This window comes from Hemicordylus capensis, chromosome 4 (genome assembly GCF_027244095.1).
Source record: "Hemicordylus capensis ecotype Gifberg chromosome 4, rHemCap1.1.pri, whole genome shotgun sequence".
NCBI classification, from domain to species: domain Eukaryota; kingdom Metazoa; phylum Chordata; class Lepidosauria; order Squamata; family Cordylidae; genus Hemicordylus; species Hemicordylus capensis.
The window spans coordinates 309,149,756-309,173,766 of record NC_069660.1 but is presented as its reverse complement, the minus strand read 5'-3'; the positions used below and the strand labels follow the sequence as shown (position 1 = coordinate 309,173,766).

General features: G+C 44.7%; 1 long non-coding RNA gene across 6 annotated transcripts; it reads left to right on the top strand.

The window, feature by feature from the left end:
* Window positions 1-277: 277 nt before the first annotated feature.
* LOC128324976 (uncharacterized) lies at window positions 278-23,017 on the top strand. 6 transcript variants are annotated; one of them, XR_008307200.1, is made up of 3 exons: window positions 278-503; window positions 3,491-3,573; window positions 22,683-23,017. It is a non-coding gene; the product is annotated as an uncharacterized LOC128324976 (long non-coding RNA). The 6 variants fall into 6 exon arrangements; XR_008307196.1 differs by having other exon boundaries at window positions 292-503; window positions 22,686-23,017; XR_008307195.1 differs by lacking the exon at window positions 278-503 and adding an exon at window positions 520-616 and having other exon boundaries at window positions 22,686-23,017.
* Window positions 23,018-24,011: the final 994 nt, after the last annotated feature.

Here is a 24,011-nt window from a genome sequence, read left to right as displayed (position 1 = left end):
TTGCAGCGTCTCTCGAAGAGCCCGCGCACTTACAAGCCATTTCGAGCCCCGGGAGGAAGCCCTCCAGCCCCTCCCCTTTCCACCCTCCCCCGCCCTCACAGGTCCTCCAATCAGAGATGGGCGTCTCTGCCACGCCCCCTCCACGCCGAGCGAGCAGGAAAGAGTGAGGGGCGGGCTCCCTCCTCGCGTGCACACGCTCTCTCGCGCTCGCCTCCTTTCCTGCGCGCGTGCCGCGGCTCGAGGTTGCGATTGGCTGCGGCGCGCCGGGGTGGGTTTCCCCCCCGCCCGCCCTCACTCACTCACTCACCCTCCCAGAGAGCGCTCACTTTCCCTTCCCCTCGGCCCCGCCCCCGGTTCCAGCCCCACCCACCCCCAACCGGCGTGCGAGCGCGAGAGCTCGAAAAGGGGAGGGCGGGGGGCAAGAGAAGAGGGAGCCGGGATTGGTTGCTAGGGTGGTGACGTCAAGGAGTCGGGGACGAGGGGGAGCCGGAGACACGGAAAAGGTCAAACTAAAGGCGAGGAGAAGAAGCGGCGGCGGCGGCTGAGGAGGGAGGAGGAGGAGAAGGTGGAGGGTGGGCGGAGAGAGCGCGACCCCCCCCGCCCCCCAGCACCCCAGGTACGGGCGGGGGAGGGAAGCGCCGTGGCCACGCCCCCTGCCCACCTGGGGGGAGGAGTCGAGGGGGCTGGGTAGATGCCCCCCCGGTCGGGGGGGGGCTGTCCTGTATTGGCAGGCTGAGGGTGGGGGCTCTGTCTTGAGGGGTCCTCCTGCTCACCCCCCAACTGCTCCTTCTGTGTTACTCTCCTGCCTCTAAACTTCCAGGCAGGGGGCACAGCCCCCTTCCCCCCATTTCACTCCTGTGTCTTGGGGTGCCCATCTTGGCCCCTTTATTCCCCTCCCTGCCCCTCCCCATTTTTCTGTGTCCTGCTGCTGCACAGACTGGAGTGTGCCCATGTCCTGCCCCTCCCCCTATATAAACCCAGGCAGAAGTACCCCCCCCCCTTTTGTGGCTCTGCTTATCCTTTCTCAGAGTGATGATTTGCAAGCTGCCCCCCCACCCCAGTTCAATTAGTGCTCTCAGTTCAATTAGTGCTTTCATATTTACTGCCCCCCCTCCCATGTTAAATGCCAGTGGGTGGGGGAGAGTCCAGTTACAGATCCTTCCTTCCTTGGAGAAGTTGCACAAAAAGGGAGGAAGTTATTGGAACTCCTCTCTATACACTTATCTCTGTGTGCTTTGCAAAGTCTTTCTCTGACAGATTTGCTGGGTGTGGAGGGTGTACATGTGTCCTGGGTGTGGAGGGTTTACATGTGTCCTACACCCATGGTTAGCCCACTGAAGCAAATGAAGGACCTGATATTCAGAGGGAAAGACTTATTTCTGTTTTGTTCAACTATCCCTTTAAGGAGGAAAAATCACAGACAAGGGTGGTGGTGATAGAGGGTAGGTTGGATTGGAATGAGTTTGGTTTGAAAAGTCTTTCCCTGCAAGGTATTGATGTGGGAAGTGGGCACTACTTCCTTGATACCAGTATTTTCCAGAATCAAAGATGACTCTAAATTTAAGACAACCCCCTTAAAAAGTAGAGGTTAAATACAGGCTATACCTGCATTTACTCAAAAAGAACAGGACTCTGGATGATCTCCTGATTTCTAATATTACAGAACTTGGGGGGGGGGGACCTAGTTTGGGATTCAAGTAACTACAGTAACTACTTTGTTTACTTGCTAGAGTTTCAGGCTGTAAAAGTTTCTACATCTTCCACAGTGTCCTTGCATTCAGAGAAGTTAGAAACTGACTTTTCTGCTCCTCCCAGTAGTTCTTTGTGGTGAATTGTTCTGAGGGATGGGTGGCCTAAAGGAATTCCTGTTTGACACGTTTACCTTATCGTTTAACCAACCCGGTCATAACAATGAAATGCTGTTTGACACTCTTCTGTACTTAAGGGCAAATAAGTACTTGTGAAGAGGGTGGGGAATACCACCTTCAGATGGTATTGCTTTCCTGTTCTACCTAGAATCTTACCTTTAGGGAGTGGTAAGCTGCCTTTGGAATGTCCCCTAAACCTACCAGCAAAACGGAGATGAGAAATGGCAAATGGCAGTTTTATATAATTCTCTTCTCAACTTTCCTGCTTATCTGCCTTCCTGAGAGTAGATATTAAGGTCAAATGTTAGACTTACCACTATGGGAGAATGTTAGTAGAAGACTTTGTACAGACATATACTACAGTAAGTGAGACCCTTAGTTGACTGGGCAGTCATTTTGTGTAGATTACACGTATATGAAAGTTCAAGAAATGAAATATACATAACTTTTAAAAAATTAATCTGCTTGCAAAAGGAAGTAAAAGAACAGTTTGAAATTTGTAGGATTTCAGTTTCAAACATTATTCATTTTATTGAATAATCACCATATATAGTAAATTTGAATAATTGGAAATTTGCATCTGAGAAAGATCTTCTGCTTCTTTTGGACATGATGTTTGTGAATTATTGATCTGATTACTGTGCGTTAAAAATCTTTGAGAACAATAACAGTTAAAATATGATCACCTTTTAACATTTCTGCTAAAAAAATAAAAAATATATTTAAATTTTCTCAAAGCGTATTCTGATGCAAAAAGAAGTGCATTCAACTAATTTCAGTGACAAGATTGTGTATACAAAACTTGGTATCAATAGGTCATCGGGAAGTAAGACTTTACCTTGCACAAACTAACAAGTTCTTCAAAATATATAATGTTCGATAGTGAGATGTTGAGACCCAAACAGTGGGCTTTGTTTTTGAATTGCAAAGAGTGTTGAATTGAAGGCAAGAGTGTTGGTGTGTGAGAAAGCAAGAGTAAGATGAGAGGTCTGACTGTCACGCATAGCAACAGGCGGTTGCAAACGGGATTGGAAACTTGGGTTCTGCTTTCAGAAACTTTCTGCTGACAGCAAAGTTCTTTTGGGGAATCTGAATGAGTGCTGATACAGCATTGCTGCTCAAAATAAAGTTTATTGAAATGGCTTCATTAAAATATATTGTGAGCAGACATGGTGTGATTGACACTCGTGCATCTGTGATGAAGATGTCACTTCAGACCATACTTCATAGCAACAAAGCACTCTGTATTTTTGTGTTGTTTGCTAGAATTTGTTTCTTCTCTTTATCTGCTGGATAACTTAGTGGGCTTAATGAAGAAAGCACACGTGTCCATTAAAAAGTGTGAAACTTCTAGAATTCAGAACAGATAGAAACTGCTATCATTGATTAGGGCAGGATCTCCCTCCCACCCCCTGCAATCAGCTCAGAGCTCATCACAGTGCAGTCTTAATTGTACCTGCCAGAGATGTTAGGAAACTAGCAAACTGACTCGGTAATGTCCCACTCTGTCTTGCTTTGCAGGACAGCAATAAAGAATGCTAGTGACAGCAAACTTCCTCATGCTAATGAAAAATAAACTTCTTCAGTATTTTTACTTCTGGGCAAATAATTCTTCCTTACAGCTGGTTTCTGTCGAGAGACTTCTGCAATTTGTTGATTTGAATAAGAATTGACACATGATGAACTCATCCAATAGCTATATAAAGTAAGTAAACCTCAGTAGGTTTCTGGTGTGACTTCTTATTTGTAAAGACTAGATTTCTATCAGTTCCACAATAATTATTCTGGGGTCTGGGTGGGGTTCTTAAGAAGCAGGGTTTTTTGTTTTTGTTTTCATTTTCTCACAAACAGCCCAAAGAGAGAGAGAGAGAAGAGGTGTTGAGCACACAGTGAGCTTTTTTGCCTTAAGGTTTGAATTGTTGAGACATAGTGATATTAAGTGTGCTTTCTCTCTCCTCATAACATGTCATGATGGAGGCATAATCTCTAAAGGGGGCAGTGAAAGCAGAAGTGGAGATGCCATTGACTTTTGAGTTAAAAACTGAGTTAAAAATTAAACATAGGGGTTCTTTACTGTGCTTCAGGAAAACACAGTGCCAGTTTCACAGGCACCCTCAGCATCTTGAAATGTGTGCAAACAGCACTTACTCAGCAGATCATTCCAGATCTTATTGACCTCAGTGGGTTTGCAGAGGTCACTCTATGAAACTAATGAACAGAATGTATATAGCTTCTCTGTAGCAAACAGGGTAGGTACCTTCCTTTCCAAGTTCTTGTTTGCACTGGCTTTTAAAAATGCTTCCTTGCACTTACTGTGCCTAATATTGATGGTGTCCTGGCTCATGGGATCTGTGCTTGTCATGCATTTTGTTTCTTCTTGAACCTGAGCAGATAGAGTTCTCAGGAGTAAAGACTGCATTGTTCTGAGTTGGTGGATGATGATGTCTCTGCACAGGTAACTCACTATGCTGAGTCTTAGGCCCAGATGCTAACATTCCTGGTATTAGTGCCTCTGAGAATATTTGTGCATTCACCAGGAGTATGAGTATCAGGAGTATGTCCCAAGGATCTTACAGGAGACATATGTTTCTCCAGCTCTACTGACAGTGTAAACTGGGGTGAGAGTAGATTGCAGTAGCTGAAGTTGGGCCCACCTGGGAGATGAGAGAGGAGGTATAACTTAGACCAGGGCTGCACAACTTAATTGGACTACAACTCTCATCATCCCTGGCTATTGGCTGCTGTTACTGGGGATGATGGGAACTGTAGTCCAATACCAAGTAGTGAGGCAAAGTTGTGCAGCTCTGTCTTAGACAACTGGCATAGCTAATTTGACTTTAAAAAATGTCCAGAAGCCATTGGCAAGCTATGTCATCCCATGTTGGCAACTTGTTTCTCGACCAGTGTATCTCCTTATATCACCCTAGTGAAACTGTAGTTGTACTGCGGTCAAATACTTCACTATAATACTGTCCATGGTGAGAGTAAAATATGTCTGTACTGTGTCAGGAAGAGGGATGAATCCTCAGAATTGCTCTTCTCCATTGTTGCTTGTTCTGGTTGCCAGGAGAAGAGATGTGCATATAGAATGAAAAGAGCAGTACTATATGCAGCTGTGATGGCGCAGCGGGGAAGCAGCCTGCCTAGGGAGCAAGAGGCTGTTAGTTTGAATCCCTGCCGGTGTGCTTCCCAGGCTGTGCCTAATAAATATAGATTTGTAGTCGCCTATATTGGGCAGCAGGGATATAGGAAGGTGCTGGAGGCAGATGCTCACTTCAGTGACAACAGCAAAGGCATCGTCTCGTACTGTGCAGGAGAAAAGCAATGGTAAACCCCTCCTGTATTCTACCAAGAAAACCACATGGCTCTGGGGTCGCCAGGAGTCGACACTGACTCGATGGCACAATCTTTCCTTTTCCTATATGTAGATATGCAAGCTACCTTTTCTCTGTGCACAGTAAGGCAGAGGCCAGGCCTCTGTCCCGGCAGCTGTCTTCCCTGGAGAGGGGAGAAGACAGATCTTTGTCTTCTCCTCCTCCTGCTTGCCAGCTGTTGGCACTTTACTGCAAGAAGTGTGTTTGCACATGTTCCACAGCAGCATATTCCTCAGAGCACTTCAGATTATCACAGGATGTTCTCGTGTGCTCTGGGAATCCTTACTTGCATGAGCTAATTCTAGGTATTAGCATTTTTCGCAGTATATGCTCACACGAACGCATGTGGGAAGCGTGCCTCCTTCATCACAGTTTTGTGGAGTTGTGTTCAAATAAATGCTTCTTGAAAGCTGCACTGTGGCTCCAACTTATAGTTTTATGTGTGTCTGATAGAGATGTGAAGGAATGGAAAAATTCGGAGGGAGGGGAAACCAGTTATTTTCCCAAGTCCAGAGATGGAAAATTTTGGAAAAAATTGAAGAAATTCTTTACAAGGCATGGTTATAAAATACTGTCATCACTTCCTGCCTCGCTGTTTCTAACAACTATGCAGTATGAAGATGTTTTATGCAAGATAATGAAAAATATTAGCTAATTGAAATTCGTATCCCATATAATATAGGGTTCTATACACTCCCAATTCCATATACAGGTTGCCTTTGCCCTTCGCAGGATGCACTGTCATTTTTACTAGAGGAACACACAGACCTAGAACCATTCTTTGCCTGTGAATTGTTGCCTGCTTTCATTTGGCCTTCCTTCTTTGATCAGGAGAGTATGAATGAATGACCAATATTTATATACTGCTTTTCAACCAAAGTTCCCAAAGTGGTCTACATAGATATAAATAAAATGGCTCCCTGTCCCCAAAGGGCTCACAGTCTAAAAAAGAAATATAAGATAGATACACGCCAGCAGCAGTCACTGGAGGGATGCTCTGCTGGCGATGGATAGGGCCAGTTGCTCTCCCCCTGCTAAATAAAGAGAATTGCCACTTTAAAAAGGTTCCTCTTTGCTCAGTTAGCAGGCCGAGTAGTATCCTATGCTGCTGACTTGGCCCCTGTACATCTTGGAGATATTCTCTCACCTCAAAGCACTGTGACACCATGTTTCACACTTTTACAGTTGAACAGGCAGCCTATTGCTTTGCCTGCTTGTGTAGAGAGAGCTAAAAAAAAAAGTCAAAGAGCAGATGCTGCAAGATACCTTGTAGGTAGCACAGCCTCAGGAGAAACCCGAACATTTAAACTGGGTTGCTGGGAATCTCCTATCCCAGGAGTCCCCCACCTTCTAAAGCAAGTGTACCCTTTCTGTTGCAAACCTTCAGCTCAGGTACCTCACAGAGATTTTGTGTATGTGGCTGTGCATACGTATGTGTGTGCACACAAATTTAAATGTTACAGTTATGAGGCAGGCAATGCCAGTCACTGGCTTAACATTCAAAGTTACTCATGAGTATTCCCACTGAAATTAATGGGACAAGTAAACTTTATTTTAATACACTTGTATACTGCCCACTACCCAAGTCTCTAGGCGGTTTGCAGCATAAAACAAACCAAGAATTTAACAGTTAAAACATACACAAATCCTATTAAAATATCCATAAAAATGCACCAACCAACTAAAAAGCTTGGCTGAAGAGGTGTCTTTAGTTGTCTCATTGGTTTCGGGAAGACTGCTTATGAGTAACTTAATCTGGATGTAAGCCAGTGACTGGAGTCATCCATCTCATAACTGTAACATTAAAATGTGTGTGCATGCGCACACGTATACATAAAAGTACAAATTTAAGTGTTCCAGTTAGGGAGGTGGGCTACTCCAGTCACTGGCACCTGTCTACTAGTGTTCCTTCTAAGGCGTGCTCATGCTCACAGGCTTTTTAATGTCCGCTCAGTAGGTTTTAGATCCCGCTCAGGTTGAATCAGGAAGGCCCCACTCTGAATGCATGTGTGCTCACACTGCCTTGATACTGCCGCCCAGAACAAAACTCATTCCACACACCGATTAAAAAAATTAGAGAGAACACTGCTGTCCATACTGAGTTACTAATGTGCAGTTTTATTGAAATTAATAGGACAAGTTTACTTGTCCCACTAGTTTCCGTGAGAGTAAAAAGTAAAGTGTGCCGTCAAGTCGATTTCGACTCCTGGCACCCACAGAGCTGTGTGGTTTTCTCTTGGTAGAATACAGGAGGGGTTTACCATTGCCTCCTCCCGCACAGTCTGAGATGATGCCTTTCAGCACCTTCCTATATCGCTGTTGCCCAATATAGTACCAGTGGGGATTTGAACCGGTAACCTTCTGATTGTTAGTCAAGCATTTCCCCGCTGTGCCACTTAAGGTGACTCAATGAGAGTGCTCAGTGCAAACTTTATTAAGCTTGTCAGTCAGACTGAGGGGAGGGGTATGCTGAGCTTCAGCACGTAGCCTGCCAATCGGGGACAGGGCAGGAGGGTCTTCATCCTCCTCCCTCCCCCTCCGCACCAGACACATGACTGAGGATGTATAGGCTTCAAGCCGGCAATCCTTAGATAGGGAATAAAGAGCGTGGCTGCAGTGTTCTCTCAAATTTTTTTCATCTGTGTGCAGAATGAATTTTGTTCTGAGCAGCAGTATCAAGGCAGTGCGCGCGCATGTGCATTCAGAGTGGGACGTTCCTGATTCAACCTGAGCAGGGTCTAAAATTAACTGGGCAGACATCAAAAAAAGGTGTGAGCACGTGCACACCTCAGAGAGATCACTGTATGGCTGTAGCAGCATGCGGAGGCAGGAGGGCTCCTGGGTACCCCAAGGGATACTAGTACCCTCTGTGGGGAACCCCTGTTCTGTCCCATCCCACCTTGTCACCAGGTTCCTATAGTGTATACTGCATCTTGCAGCATCTTTCAATTTCCCCTCCCTAATTTTTAACTGACATATCAGACATGCCCAGATACCTCAACCTGCAGCGGCTTGCAGGTCAATCTCTAGCATTACATATATTTGCAATTATTATTGAATCTACTAAGGTTGACTCAGCCTTCCATCCTTCCGAGGTCGGTAAAATGAGTACCCAGAATGTTGGGGGCAATATGCTAAATCATTGTAAACCGCTTAGAGAGCTTCCAGCTATAGAGCGGTATATAAATGTAAGTGCTATTGCTATTGCTACTTATGGCATTTAAAAGGATAAGTGCCTCAGCTTTATTTTTTCAGAAAGGAAATGCTTATGTGCTAAATTGGCTGTACATATGTCTTTAAAATAGTAAAGCAACTTATGATACAAACATAAATATTTGTATATATTTCAGTTTTTACCAAAATTTCTGGGCTTTCTCCAGGAGAGGAGGGGAAAACACTGACCCACCTCCCCAGTTTTTTCCTTTTGCTTCTGTGCATGTGCTCCAGACCTTGGTCGCGCATGAACATGGTGCATTTTGAAGCAAACTTAAGAGACTCAAACTGGGAGAAAGATATCGATAGGGTAGAATTTGCCTCAGAGAGTCTCTGGAAGGGGTTCAGGCTGGTCTCGGGAAACAGCAGGAGGTATGAATTATAAACATTATTATTATTAATTTGATTTCTGTACCGCCCTTCCAAAAATGGCTCAGGGCAGTTTACACAGAGAAATAATAAATCTATAAAATGGCATTTGAATGAAGTCCCAAAGGGAAGGGAGGAAAATGAGAACTTGTCTGCTTGAATCCCTTATATGTCTTCCCAGTAGCTGTCAACTGGATCAGGGATTCTCAATGTTGGGTCCCCAGATGTTATTGGAATTCAACTCCCATAATCCCCAACCAAAGACCACTGAGGCTGGGGATTATGGGAGTTGAAGTCTAATATTATCATCTTTTGCTCTTGGTGGGAGTTCATAACTTCTGGCCAACTCTTGTGTGGAAGTTGGCAAGTTCCAATGTATTGAAAGATTTATATATACATAAAATCTTAATCTCTCTCTCCAGCGATAGGAGGAATTGCATGGACAGAACCCTGTGCCCATAAATAGATGCAGACTGAGAGACAAGGTTCTCAAGCCATGCAGTAATTTCTTATGTGTTGGTCATCCACCACCTAGTTTACTTTTCTTCCTTGTATTGTGGTGTTGCTGCTGGTTATTCTGTTACTGCCACTGTGGGACGGCCCCAAGTGCTTCTCTAGGCTTAAAGCTGCACACTTGGGATCTGCCAGGTTTCCTTGTTTATCACAAAACAGTTATATGTGTGGTGCGCTCATTCTCCCATCTAGCTGGTCAGTAGCTCCTGAGCAAAGGAGGAGCAAGAGCCTCATGTGCATACTGCACTGTGGAGGCAGTATGAAGCTCTTTCGGTGTTAAAAGCCTAAATGGCTTAGGCCCTGGGTATTTAAAAGAGCGTCTTCTTCACTATGAGCCACACCACTCATTGAGGTCATCAGAGGAGGTCTGTCTCCAGTTACGGCCAACTCGTTTGGTGGCTACACAGAGACGGGCCTTCTCGGTTGCTGCCCCGAGATTGTGGAATGCGCTCCCTGCTGAGATACGATCCTCCCCATCTCTGGCAATTTTTAAAAAACACCTGAAAACCCATCTTTTCACCCAAGCTTTCCCAGCTTTTTAAAATTGTCTGTTTTTAATTTTATGGCTGTTTTTAAATTGTTGCATTGTTTTAACTTTTATATGTGTTTTAATTGTTTTTATGTTAACTGCCCAGAGACTAAAGTTTGGGCGGTATAGAAGTTAAATAAATAAATAAATAAATCTGCAAGCAGTTCTTGGAATTGGGGAATGGTGTGGGCAGTCATTGTGGTTCAGCCCCGTAGTAAACTGCACTCCTTTTTTCCTCCAGGCAGTGAGGATCTTGTTTGCCACTGGACCCCAGAACACTAACAAACTGGATTTGAGTGTCTGAGTTGTGGTCTGAGAATAAAACAAAGTGCATCTAAAGACAGAGAAAAATCACAACAAAGTTCTAGTACTAAACCAACTTGAATAACAGAGTAGTCAGTATGCTTGTGTAAGAGAACCCAGATTCTGTATTCATGATGTACAATGCAGATTTTAATTGGTGTTTTGTGCTGCACTTCGACTACACAAAGTACTTTTTAATCCTTATTTATCCTAACAGCCATGTGAGAGGTTGTTCTCTTTTTACTGATGGGAAACTGAAGCAGGGTATGACTTGCTCAAGGCAACTGAAGTGCCCTTTGAAACTAGGTTTCTGTGTTTACGATATTACTACTACTACTACTATTTATATACCGCTTTTGAATATAGTTTCCAAAGCAGTTTACATAGAGAAATAATAAATAACTAGATAAGATGGCTCCTTGTCCCCAAAAGGCACACAATCTAAAAAGGAAACACAAGATAGACACCAGCAGCAGTCACTGGAGGGATGCTGTGCTGGGGATGGATAGGGTCAGTTGCTCTCCTCCTCAATAAAGAGAATCACCACTTTAAAAAGGTTCCTCTTTACCCAGTTAGGAAGGATTACTGAGCTAGATGGACCAATGGTATAAAAGCAGCTTCTTATATTCCTATGACAAAGATGATGTGAAGAAAAGAATAGAGTGAAGCATAGGTGAAAGAAACAGCAGACTAAAGCCCATAGGAGACAGTAGTATATATGCAGCAAAGTTGTGAAGAGCTGTCTGCTTGATCTTTTGTTTCCTAAACAGGCATTATTCCTGTGTTGAGTTTTCTCCTTAGCTCTGAGGGCTAAATCGTCTCCTAACTTCCAAGAACTGAGATTCCTGCCAGATCTGTAATCCTCTGCTGGTACATGCATAGTGGTAATGAGTCTGCACATTCACAGCCAACTGTGTGCAGTTTTTCTTCTGGAAAAATACTAGTTTGTATTCACATTGGTTGCAGTACTACTTTGCAATATGTGAAGACATTATAATTTACTTGATGCGTTGATCATTACAGCATAAGCCAAAAAGGGAGGTCCCTGCCCTCTGAATCTTAAATTTCTGCCAGAACAGTATGGAAAAGCAATGGATCAGGGGCGTAACTAAAATAGGGCAAGGGGGGACAGTTGTCTGGGGGCCCACTGCCTGGGGGGGGCAGAGGCAAGTCACATGACTGACTCCCCCAGCTACACACCCGCCCGGGCTTCCTTCAGTTGTATTCGTCCTCCGAAATGGATGTGAGTGTTAAGACTTGGAGCTGCCAGAACAGCATGTCTATCTCTAGTACCATTAAATGACTTGCATCATGCACAATTTACAAAACCTTGTTAAAAATAATTTAGGATGATGTTCTATTGTGGCACATGGGTGTGTGTGTGTATTTACTATGTTTTTTGTTACCACTATTCAGCCTCATTTAAGATTTCTTTGCTTCATGAGCTGAGCTTCAGTGTGTGTGTGTGTGTGTGTGTGTGCATTTTAAGATCTTGTCTCCACTCCAACCTTGCTATGCCCCTGCAATGGATAAATGTGAGCAAGTAAAGACTGGGAAATTATGCAAGGGCTTGATGGAAGTGATAGATTTGAGGAGGAATGAGGGGAGAGAGAGACAATGCCACTTTAGTCCTCATTTATAATTTTACGTTTGGTACAATATTATAAGCCACCTAATGGCGCAGCGGGGAAATGACTTGATTAGCAAGCCAGAGGTTGCTGGTTCAAATCCCCACTGGTATTTTTCCCAGACCATGGGAAACTCCTACATTGGGCAGCAGCGATATAGGAAGATGCTGAAAGGCATCATCTCCTACTGCACAGGAGGAGGCAATGGTAAACCCCTCCTGTATTCTACCCAAGACAACCACACGGATCTGTGGACGTCAGGAGTCGACACACTTTACCTTTACAATGCTGTGCTTCAATAGACCTGGTTTGAGCAGCATAGGATTGGTGTATCTCCACTGTTACACTGTTATCACTCCACCTCCAATATAACTCTCTCTGTGCAAAGGCCAAACTTGGGTGGAGATGAGGGTGTGTTGTTGGTGAGTTGGGGAGGAGTGGGTTTACATTAAATCCTAAACTCTGGCCACGCCTGACAATGGCCCAATGTTACACTGACTTCACAGGTGATGCAATTAAAAAGCACACATTGGAATCAATGGCGAGTAACACCAAAACAAACCCTTGCTCTCCCTGCCACTGCTTCTCACTTAACCCTTTCTGCCGTGACAGAGTATGTGATTCAGGCTGACTCTGCATCAAATCACAGCATAGCTACTCTGTGCAGATGGCAAGGCACATGGAGTGGTGCTGTGTCTCTGGCTTCATATCATGCACACTAGGAACTCCAAAAAGTAAACGCTGCTCATGGCAGTCCTGGAGAAAGGGCACTCTGCTCACACAGCCTGCTGCCCTCAGGACAGGCAGGAAGAACATCTTGTTTACATTTCTCCTCCCAGAACCCTTACAGGCACTCTTAATTCAGAACTTCGGTCACAACTGGAACACCCCACCTTCCACTGCATGAGCTACTGTAGCACAGGCAGCCAAGAGGCCAGACATAAAAAGTTGCCCGGAAGCTCAGCACCCCTTGCATCACACAGAGAGATAGATGATGGATCCTGTGGGAGGGAAGGAGCTCTAGATAGAGTTATGTGCCTCAAAGTGTGAATCTCACAAATGTTTTGATTCCCCGCCCCCGATCAGTATTGTTAGCTGTGTCTTGGCCCCATTATGTTGGCCAACAGTTCTTTCCTCCCTTCCACATAGGGGACCCAGGGTAGAGATGCTCCTAGGAATTCACTCCAGCTGTTGCTACAGCTGGCCAAATACTCATCAGTCCTTGTGTTCTGCAGGATTGCAGCCTGGCTATGTAGGGCAGAGCAAACAGCCACTACACACACTGTTGGCTTCCCCACAGAGAGGAGGGTAGCTGCTTCAGGCATTGCACTCCCCATCCCCCAGAGGAGGGAGGCTGGGACTGGAGGCGTTGCACTGCATCAGTACTCGGGTGGCATCAGTCGCTCACAAATCCATCCATGTCTGCAGACCAGGTATTGCAGCAGCTGAACTTGCAAGTAACTGATTATCTCTCTTTGCTCTCCATGGGCAGCTCTCCAGAAGGTGCAGGGGACAGAGCCTTCCGCACACCCAGTGCCTTGCAAAACCACAAAGGTTTTGAGCAGCAGTGCTCGATGTGATTCCAGATGACTTTCTGTGGGATTGCCAACCTGCTTGTTCCTGGCAGGCTCCTGTTGCTTTTCAGGCTCCACCGACACAATTATGTAACAGGTGAAAACAGGCCTAAGCCCCACCCACCACTCTGCTGTGTCTCATGTGACATGTAAGGAAGGACACAGGAACCCTGCTGAGGAGAGATGGCTGGCAACTCCTTTCCTGTCTTTTTCTTTTAGATCCCGCTTCATTTGTGATGCTCTTCAATACAAGCTTAATTTTTTTGGGTAGCCCTTGTTACTTTGTTGTTGAAGATTGCACCCCTGCACCGTTGTGTGTTGCCTCAACAAGAGGCAAGAAACTCTGAGCAGGGATCTGAAAATCTGCTGAAAATATCCGGTTCTTTTAGTGCCTCAGTAGGCTTTTCATATGATCAAAACTTCAGAGCCCAATGAGCATACCTTTTAAAGTTTACAAGTTTTATTCAAAGACTTGAGGCATGTAGGACGGTTAAATGTAGCTAAAGACACATGGGATGTAAATACATGATACAAGATACATCAAAATACAAGCATAAGCAAAATATGCTAAATATGTGGCATTCAAAGCTAATATCAAGAGGAATGTTGTGAGTTAATAAACCCTACCACTAAATGGATCTAGAACCATTTAACTACAACAAAAAGTAAAAGTAATATGTTTACCATTCTGGCAGCTTGAAGTATTTTCAGGTTTCTCCAAAAAGAAAATAAAAACTTAAAATTAAGCAACTAAGTAAATAGTTATCTATTTAGCTAACACATAAGTCTCTAGGAGTGTAATAAGCTGTATAGATAGAGCTGGTACACTTAAAAGAGGATAGAATATTTGAGGCTAATGTAATGAGGTAGAAAAAGGGAAAGAAAGAAAAATAGGCTTTGAGAGAGAGAGAGTAGAAAGAAATAGACGACTTTAGGCTACTGTTATGAAGGAGGAAAAGGAAGAGAGAGGAAAATTGGTTTTGGGAGAAAAGGCGTCTTGAATAACAAAAGGGAGAGAAGGTACAAAAAAGGAAAGTGAAAGATGTGTAGGAAGCAAGAGAGGGAAAGTCTGCTATCTTCCTATTAATGTGACTTTTTATATCCCCAAAGTCACACCACTTCTTTGTCTGTCTTTTCAGACTCTTGATTGGTATCCACCTGTTGCACCCCAACTTCTCATTGGCTCTTTAGGCCCCTTATCCCCATAGTAATTAGAAATCTAATATTCAGTGTTGATCATGGCAACCTGGATTCCATCAAAAATTCCATTTCCCACTTTTTGAAGACCTACATTTGAAGACCTATAGCCCGCAATGATTTATCTGCTGCCTTATCTCCACAGATTCTCTCTGGCTATATGGTGCCAGGCTGTGCCAGAGTAACAGGAGCTTCCTCCTTCCAGGGCTCTGGGTCTGCAGCTTCTGGACACTGACCTCTTGAGCTCCAGTGAGAGGGGTGGGAATGGGCAGGCTCTTTGGGATTCCTAAGCAACTGGGCCCTTGCAGCCATGATGGATGAGGAGGAGCTTGGAGGGCTAATAAAGGTGCCAGTACTCCCAGCAAATCTGGCATCCCCAAGATTCCTGCCTGCAACTTTGGAGAAGCTGCTGCCAGTCTGTCTAGGTAAACTGAGCTAAATGGATCAGTGATCTGATTTGGTATATGGCAGATTCCTGTGGTTCCTAAGATGGGGTGTATGTGGCTACCTGAGACAGCTGGTGCAAAAGGCAGCCCACAACATGTGAGAGCCAGGTGACTGACCCATTTAGTGCTCCCTCTGACTGAGATACTGCAGTTTCTTAGGTGTGCCTGTTTGGGTGGTGGGAGACCATATGTTCATGGTTTGAACTTGTCCATGAGACTCATTTTCCATGAGACTTATGCTTTAGCACAGGTCTAGGGCTCTACATGCAGCCTCTGTGTTTCTGAGTATGTGGTGCATCTGTGGGGAGTGGGTGGCTTTGAAGATAACTGACCCATGAAGTGTTGCCTTTTATCTTGCTGTACCTGAGTAAAGTACTGTGTTATGGTGTGTGCACTGTGTGTTTGTGCATGCAGAGGTCTACCTACCTGCCAACCCGTTTTGGCATTTGATGTGGGTGTACCTGTCCAGGCATGCAGAAGGCAAATTTGGCCTTAATTCTGCCATTCCCCTGACTGGGCCTGAACCCAACGTACTTGACTTCTAGCCCAGAGCTATGTGCAGTGAGCATCCAGCACAAATCCCTTGTTGCTTTTTCCAATTCCATTGGCAAAAGGTTCCTTTCCTGAAGATGAGCCCCTGCCTGCTTTGGGGGACTTGAACCCTTGTTGTGTGTTTGCTCTACATGCCTCTTTCCTCTGTGTTATGCAGTGGTTATTAGCTCTGTGTGTGGTGTAAGGGGTGCTGAGGTTCCTGGCAACTTCTTATGTCTGGCCTCTTGGCTGCCTGTGCCACAGTAGCTCATGCAGTGGAAGGTGCTGTGGCATCCTTGCATCAGATGGATTGTGTGTTTTGAACACATGATATAATATGGTGATGACACCACCACCCCCTGTTGTAAGTGGGTAGATTCCTTCCATGTCTGGTCCACGTGGGGGTGTCGTCATCGGCACGCCATCTCATGATCAGTGTGTGCTGGTGGCATTGCTGTGGAGGCTGGGGGAGTGGCTTGTGGAGTTGTACCTTTCTTGGTTTTTGTTTTAGCTGCTCCTGTTTTCTCTTTCCATCTCATTCTGGGACTGTACAGGATCCCAGTTAAGTTACACTGGTGTAAGTGGCTGCTGGTGCAACTGCCATCATAAGAGTGCTCTTTTGTTCATTTTATATAGTATTGGACCCTTTGTGACCTATGTATGCCCTCATAGAAGAATCTGTGAGTCTTGATCCCAAGGAATGGCAAATACACCTCAAATGAGCTCTGTTAATACAAAACCCAAAGTCTGAAACCCCTCAAAACATTGAGTTTTATGCCACAAACCCCAATTTTTGTGCTGCCTCCTCTAGGCATGTGCCTGACATTTCCCATCAGGGTACCTAGTTAATAAATAAATAATAACAAACCAACCCTAGATCATCCTCAACCTCTCAAACCTTTTTCTGAAGTTTTGTGCTAATTTTGTGCTGCCTGCTCTGTAGGTGTATTCTGGTATCTCTAGTTGGGCTTCCTAGCATCTAAAATACCTACATACCTTGAGCCATACTTCTCAAGCAGAACTGATGAGTTGGACAATGCTGACTTTGTAGACTGGACCATTTTCCTATTAGGTTGGGCATCCATGCCATGTCATTCCTGATGTAGCCAGAAGGCAAACTTGGCAAACCAAGCCTTGGGTTCAAAATCTTTGCATGTTCACGTCGGTACTTCGTCAGAGAGACAAACTGCATGAATGCTTGGACATATGCTGACATCCGTGCTGGTGACATGTCTACTGCAGCCTCCTTAGGCATCAGGGTACCATCATGTAGCCAGATTGCCAACTGGTATCGGTCTCTCTCTCATGTTTTGAGAGCATACTACATACTGGATAGATCCCCACCCCCATGTTGGGATTTCAAACAGCAGCATTGTGCAGAGAGGTCTGTGCCAATTTCACACCCTTTTACAAGCTATTCAGGTATACTCATGGAGGAAGAGGCACAAAACTTGGGGTTTGTGACATGAAACTCTGGATGAGGTTTTGAAGGGATATCAGACTTTGGGGTTTGTAGTTAACAAAGCTTCTCAAATGTCTTGTTAGACTATATGAATGAACAAGAATGATTTTTTCAACTTGGCCTAGAGGTCAAATGTAGAACATAAGGACACATTTCTCTACTAATAAAATGAACGTGCACATGTGGAGCACTCATGAATGATATCTTGCTGCAAATTTAAGTTAAAATAAATTAGGTCTGATATTTAAGTTGGAAAGATGAAAGGAAAACAAAATATTAAGAACAGTGCCCTACATAGCATTGCTGCTTAATATTTGAAGGTTCCTTTTGAGGCAGTTTTGAATCCTCCAGGAGGAAGAGATTTAAGGAAAAGGTGGCTGTTGCTGCTCCTTAAATCACGGATTGGATGAAAGAACAAAACGGAACTAAAGTAAGCTGAAGATATGGTGAGATGCAAAACTTGCCGTTATTTCTTCAAAGTATCATTATTGATCTCACTGCAGTAAACAAACTGACAGAGCTACTGTGTGCTAAAGACTCAGAGCCGTGATTTTCAACTTCTTACCTTCTGGGAATTTCCCTCACCTCGGTCTGCCAACGATCCTCCACACACTTGCCATGAAACCCCTGAACGTTGCAGAAAATTCTGGAACATGTTCTGGAGAATATGGTCAACTCACACAGGCTGGCGTTTCTCAGGTCCTCCCATGAGGCTTCTTCAAACATGCTCAGGAATCAGTCTGGAAGCACATTGCTGAGAGTGTTTGGTGGTGGTGGGCAAGCGATCTTTGGAGACCATTCTTTAGAGTATAAAAACAGGCAGCAGTGGAATACTATAACAGTGAAGCACATTAAGGCAAATACCACTTAGTAGAGGTTAGGGTGAAGTGCCACAACACTCTTTCTGCCTCCCACGCCTTTTCATGGAGCTGTGGACAAAAGGCAGCACTATCTTCCAGCTTTTTATTCCTCACCCCCAACCCACTCCTGAGACACACTAAAACGGTGGCATGTTTTGTTTAAATGCATTTTCTTCTGGAATGTGTATAGTGCCACAGAATTGTATGATGGCATACATCTGTGTGTTCCATGACTGGTTATCCTGATGCATACAACTGTGTGTTTAGTATGCCAGTGCTGTGAATACTGTGGTGACTTTATGCATCATATCGGAGCATGGAATTGGCTGCATAATGTTTACGAAAAGCCATTGCCACAGCCAGGGTTGTACTTAGCTGATTTGGGTGCCCGGACCTCCCAGCCATGCCCCCCCCCCGCACGAGGCCCTCCGAAACCTAATTTTGGGGGGCTTTGCTGAACCTCCATTTTTTCCTTTTATTACAGCCGCCATGCGGCCGAGGGCTGGTTGCCAGGGAGATGAGAGGAGTAGTCCTTCACTCTCTCCTATTCGTCCTCCGGCAGCGGCGGCCAGAGTGATGCTGGGCTCGTCCACTCAAGCCAGCATTTTCTACCCACAGCAAGGTCTGCCATCGCAGTTGAGTGCAGCGCAGTTGAGAGATCATCATGGGCTTGCAACAATCTCTCAACTGCTCAGGTGCACCTTGCAGTTGGTAGAAGATGCTGGCCCGAGTGGATGGGCCCAGTGTCGCTCTGGCCACCACTGCTGGAGGGGGAATAGGAGAGAATGAAGGACTACTTCTCTCACCCCTCGGCAACCACCCCTTGTCCGCGTGGCAGCTGTAATTTTAAAAAAATACAGAAGTTTGGCGGGTCGGGCGCAGGGTGGCTGCTAGAGGCCCCCTGGCCATTTTGGGGGGGGGGGGCGGACCTTGGAGGCCATGGACCCAAGGTTTGGGGTTTAGAGCACCTCTGGCCATAGCACCTCTGTCCTTGATGGTATCTCTGTGATCTGGAAAGAACACAGTGGTGAGGGGGTAATGATTAGCCACAGGGGATATACCTTGGGAATGAGGAATGATCCAAAGCTATGATCGTGCCACATTCCCACAGTATCTTTTCCATATTCTATAGTTCTCTTATGCTTGGTCCCTTTCATTCAAGAGGAGCATTGGTGGCCCAAATTGTAGACCTGGAAGCTGTCTGAGAAGCACTTGATAGCAGCTGTGTAGAGGAGGGCAATCTCCTCTTTACCCTTGAGTGATTGGGGGATGTATACAGGTAATATATCTTGGAATTTCCAGCACAGTTGATATCATGCCATGTTGTGTGTACTTGCAAATACATTCAGACTGGTACTTTCTCACAAGGCAGTGTATGTTATTAGATCATGGGAAATGTGATTTCAGTGACTTGCATTACTGAGTGACGTTTGGATAACTGAGCTCATGTAAGGCATGCTCACCATGCTTTGTATGGCCTAAGTGAATGAAACATGCTGCTGTATTAAACTAATCGTTGTTTCTTTGTCGTAGCCTCCTGTTGTCAGAACCTCCCCAAGGTCCATGCTATGCAAAAATGAAACTTCACCTTTGTATGTTTTTTACCCCCATCCCCTCACTTAAATGCCTCTCCTGCCTTCCTACTATGCACCAGGGGCCTGGTGAGGGCTGCTACCTAGGAGCTCCTGCTTCCCAGCCCACATCACGTAACTGGATTGAAATGCTCCTGTGTGTGCACACACTTCTATTCTTCAGAGCAATAACTGTTGCACAGGAAATGAGTACAAAGCAAATATGTAAACATTAACTATTTACATTGGGGTTGGCATGCCGTGCTGTTCAGCTGACTGTCTATATTTGACCGAGGTCAAATATTCCACGAAGCCAAGAATGCCACTGTGTCAACGACAGCTCTTCTCTCTCTCTCTCTCTCTCTCTCTCTCTCATCATGATGGTCTCATTTGTTAGCAAGTGCAGGCTTGAGGCCATTTGCCCCCAGCACTGTAGCAGTCGAGGGCAAATGTAGTAGCACAACAAACCTCCTCCTCCCTGTTAGAATTTCAGGTACTTCCCAGCAGGAATGCAAGCAGCCATCAGTGGCAAAGGTCACTGGCCAGAGTTCCATTTTGTTTACTTTAGGGCCAAAGGAGTTGATGCCGACTCTCTTTTAAAAGAATTAAATGCTTTTGAGTGATCTTGGTGTTCCAGGAAAAAAGCCACAGTGCAGAATTGTTTAGTGGTGTTATCGAACTGACCTAACATAGTTAGGTTTTCATAACAATTCTTTACAGTTTTCTAAAAGTCAAATCCATTGGTTTGTAACCCAAACTGCATGGGCAGAAGAAAGCTTGTGCACAGGAACTTCTTTCCCTTCCTCACTGCAGCAGCCTCCTGGACCTCCCCCCCACCCATGAAAAGATTCTCTTGAGGTTCAGGAAACCCTACAGAAACAGGCCGGATGGGGCATTGGGGGTCCAGGATGGACCCATATTGGATGGAACCATCTTCCACTAGCAGAGCTATGGCAAAACATAATGTTGGACAAGTGGGTCTTATGCATGGTCAATTCAGGTTATGTGATAGAGTTCAAGACCCTGCCAGTTTATTCAGGCATAAGATACATGCCAGCAACATCTGCTTTAATGGAGGAAGTGAAAGTTTAGTTGGAAAAGGGTGCTATTGCCCCTGTATGGTGGACGTGTCAGAAAGAGGTTTCTACACTCGTTGTTTCCAAATTCCGAAACGGGATGGTGGAATCCACCTATAATGGACTTAAGATGGATCAACATGTATGTCCATACCAGGAAGTTCCACACGATGATGTTGCAAGGTATCCAGCCACTCCTTTGCAAGGAGGAATGGCTTGCAATGTTGGATCTGAGTGAAAGATGCATACTTCCATATAGACATACAAGAGGATCACATAAAGTATTTAAGGTTCACCGTAGGAAAGGCAGTGTACCAATACAAAGTATTCCCATTCAGATTGTGAGTAGGGGTGTTTATATAGGTCTTTAAACCTGAGGATTTATTTATTTATTTATTTATTTAGCACATTTGTATACCGCCCTAACCCAAGGTCTTAGGATGTCATTATTAGACAAGTGCTTGACAAAACTGAAAAGAACTGGACTAGCAAATGTCTCACTAAAAGTCCGTTTAGCAGTGATCGCTTCAAAAAAATATGGGTTGGGATGCAGAACTATTTTCCCAACCTGTTTGCAAGAGATTTCTGAAGGGCATAATTAATCTGTACCTTCTAGTGAGACAACTGATAGAATAATGGACTTTGTCATTAGTACTTTTCACTCTTAAACGTTTTGAGCCAATGACAGCAACCACTATGATGTTGGTTACTCTGAAAACTGTTTTTCTTGCAGCCATAACCACAGCAGTGGCCATAACCACAGCAAAAAGGGTTAGTGAGTTAACACCTCTAAGAATTGACATACTTTATACTAGATTCTACCCTGATGAGGTGCTCATGTGGATGGACCCATTGTTCTGCCCTAAAGTAGTATCTGATTTCCATCTAAATCAGGATATAGTGCTGCCTACTTTCTTTAGAAACCCAACCACGCCTCTAGAGATGTCTTTCCATGCATTGGATATAAGGAGACCATTCCTGTTTTACATAAAGAGAACTACAGATTTCTGTAAATGCAAACAACTTTTTGTGGCCTATAGGGGTAAAGCCAAGGGAAAACCCATCTCTAAACAATGTTTATCCCACTGGCTGGTGGAGTTAATTTCATTAGTTTACAAAGTACAAAATATAGACCTCCATGTTCTATAAGGGTCACCTTAAGTGGCACAGTGGGGAAATGCTTGACTAACAAGCAGAAGGTTGCCAGTTTGAATCTCTGCTGGTATTATATCGGGCAGCAGCGATATAGGAAGATGCTGAAAGGCACCATCTCATACTGCATGGGAGGAGGCAATGGTAAACCCCTCCTGTACTCTACCAAGAAAACCACATGGCTCTGTGGTTGCCAGGAGTCAAAATCAACTTGACGGCACACTTTACTTTATGTACTGTAAGAGCCTATTCCATGAGAGCTTATGCAGCAGCAGCAGCAGCAGCAGCACAACATCTTTCAGGCATACAAATAGAAGACCTATGTAAGGTGACTACTTGGTCAACAGAATTACCATTTGTAAAGCACTACTCTGTTGATCTTTACTCTGCTTCAGAGGCAAATTGTGGGTGGAGTATCTTAAAGATGGTCTTACTATAGCTAAACATCCAGGCTTATGAATGGATCACGCTACAGATAAACAGGTTGCTCACCTGTAACTGATGATCTTTAAGTGATCTGTTGACATTCATAAGATCCTCCCCGCAGCAGTAAGCTGAAAGTTTTTTGTTTTTAAAAAGCTTACCTGTTACATATGAATATACTGCTTTTCAACAGAAGTTCCTAAAGCGGTTTACGTAGATATAAACAATCAAACAAAATTGCTCCTTGTCCCCAAAGGACTCATCATCTTAAAAAGCAATGTAAGATAAGACACCAGCAACCGCCAATGAAGGGATGCTGTGCTGGGGTCCTGTGCAAGTGCAGAACCCAGGCTTATGAATGCTAACAGATCACTTACAGATCATCATTTCTAGGTGAGCAACCTGTTTTTTTCCAGGGAGTAAACCCCATTGAATGTAGTGGGACATATTTCTGAGTAAGCATGTTTAGTATTCCACAGAGTGTGCAAGCAATAAGCTTAACTTTTACTTACAGTATGTGTTGTGTGCAAATATTGAGCTGTTGGCACAGCATTCAATTATACATATACTGACATTTTGTTCTTTTTTGTCAGCAGCAGGGTGAGAAGGCTGCACAGGGAGCAATTATTCTACTGGTGCCCAGACAACAGCATTTGAAGATCAACAGGGCCATGTCAGAAAGTTCAAGGATTTGTACTGAAGTTCTGGAGTGTACATTTTGTTTTCTATGTAAGTTTCATTTATGCAATGGAAAGCTAACTTCTTTGCAAGGAAAAAACCAAAACAATTGGTGCTCAAACATTTATTTCTATAAAGCTGCCTCTCCCTCCCTTTTTAAAGCTGCCTTGGGCAGGAAAGGCAGGGTAGAAATCTGATTTTACAAAAATATTTGTTCAACAGCAGCATAATAAACTATTTTAGCACCAGAGCAACAAACGCCTGTGTTTTGTTTTCAAAATATAAACCTTTTAAGGTTTGTACTCTTCTTGTGCACATTGTGTGTATGTGTTTGTGATTAGTTTTTCTTTTTTAAAAAAAATCCATGTATGTGTAGAAGGCTTCCTGAGACTTCTTTGAAGCAGTGGTGCAGCGAGGTTGAAGGCAGCTTGAGTGTAAACTCTAAAGCACTCTGCTGCCCCTTCGCTCTCTTCTCTCCCCTCTCCCCCCCAACAAGAGTGCCACTTTCCAGCTGGCTCCAACAGCCCTTCGTGCTCCAGCCAGGCGAGCGGCTGGGTTTGGGAAGCAGCAGCAGGTGGCAGGAGTGCCATGTAGAATGCTGGGTGTGGGTAGTGCTGCCACACACTGCCCCTTTGCTGCCCGCTTTGCTCCCTGCTGTCCTCCTGCAATGGCTCTTCAGCCGTGGCTGGCCTGGGGTTGAGAAGCAGCAGTTGGTGGCTCGCTGCCCTGGGAAGCGGGATCCGGGAGGTGAGCGAGGCGTGCCTTCTCAGGGCAAGGTGTCTCTGGAAAGTTTGGTGGCACCGGTTCTTCGGACCTGTCCGCTCTCTTGAAGCCTTTTCTCTGAAGGTCTTTATCCATTACTTCTCTGGAGTCATTGTTCTCCTCCTCCTTGTCTTCCATCCCTTCCTCCTCTTCCACGACAGCTGAGAAGAGGGCCTGGGCATGTGCAAGTGGCAGCTCCAAGTTTTTAGGAATCTTTCTTCTGGCAATGCAGATGAAAGAGAGCTCATCTGGATTATCACAGACAAGATCTCTTCTGGTTAACTATTGACCTAACTGTACTAGACAACTTTTCTGAAGAGACTCTTTTTGCGCAATCGAGGCAAACTGTAGATGGCTGCCTTACTCAAGCATAGCCTAGGTCAGGCCTGCTCAACTTCATCCCTCATGTAGATGTTGGCCTACAACTCCCATAATCCCTGGCTATTGGCTATTGTGGCTGGGGATTATTGGAGTTGTAGTTC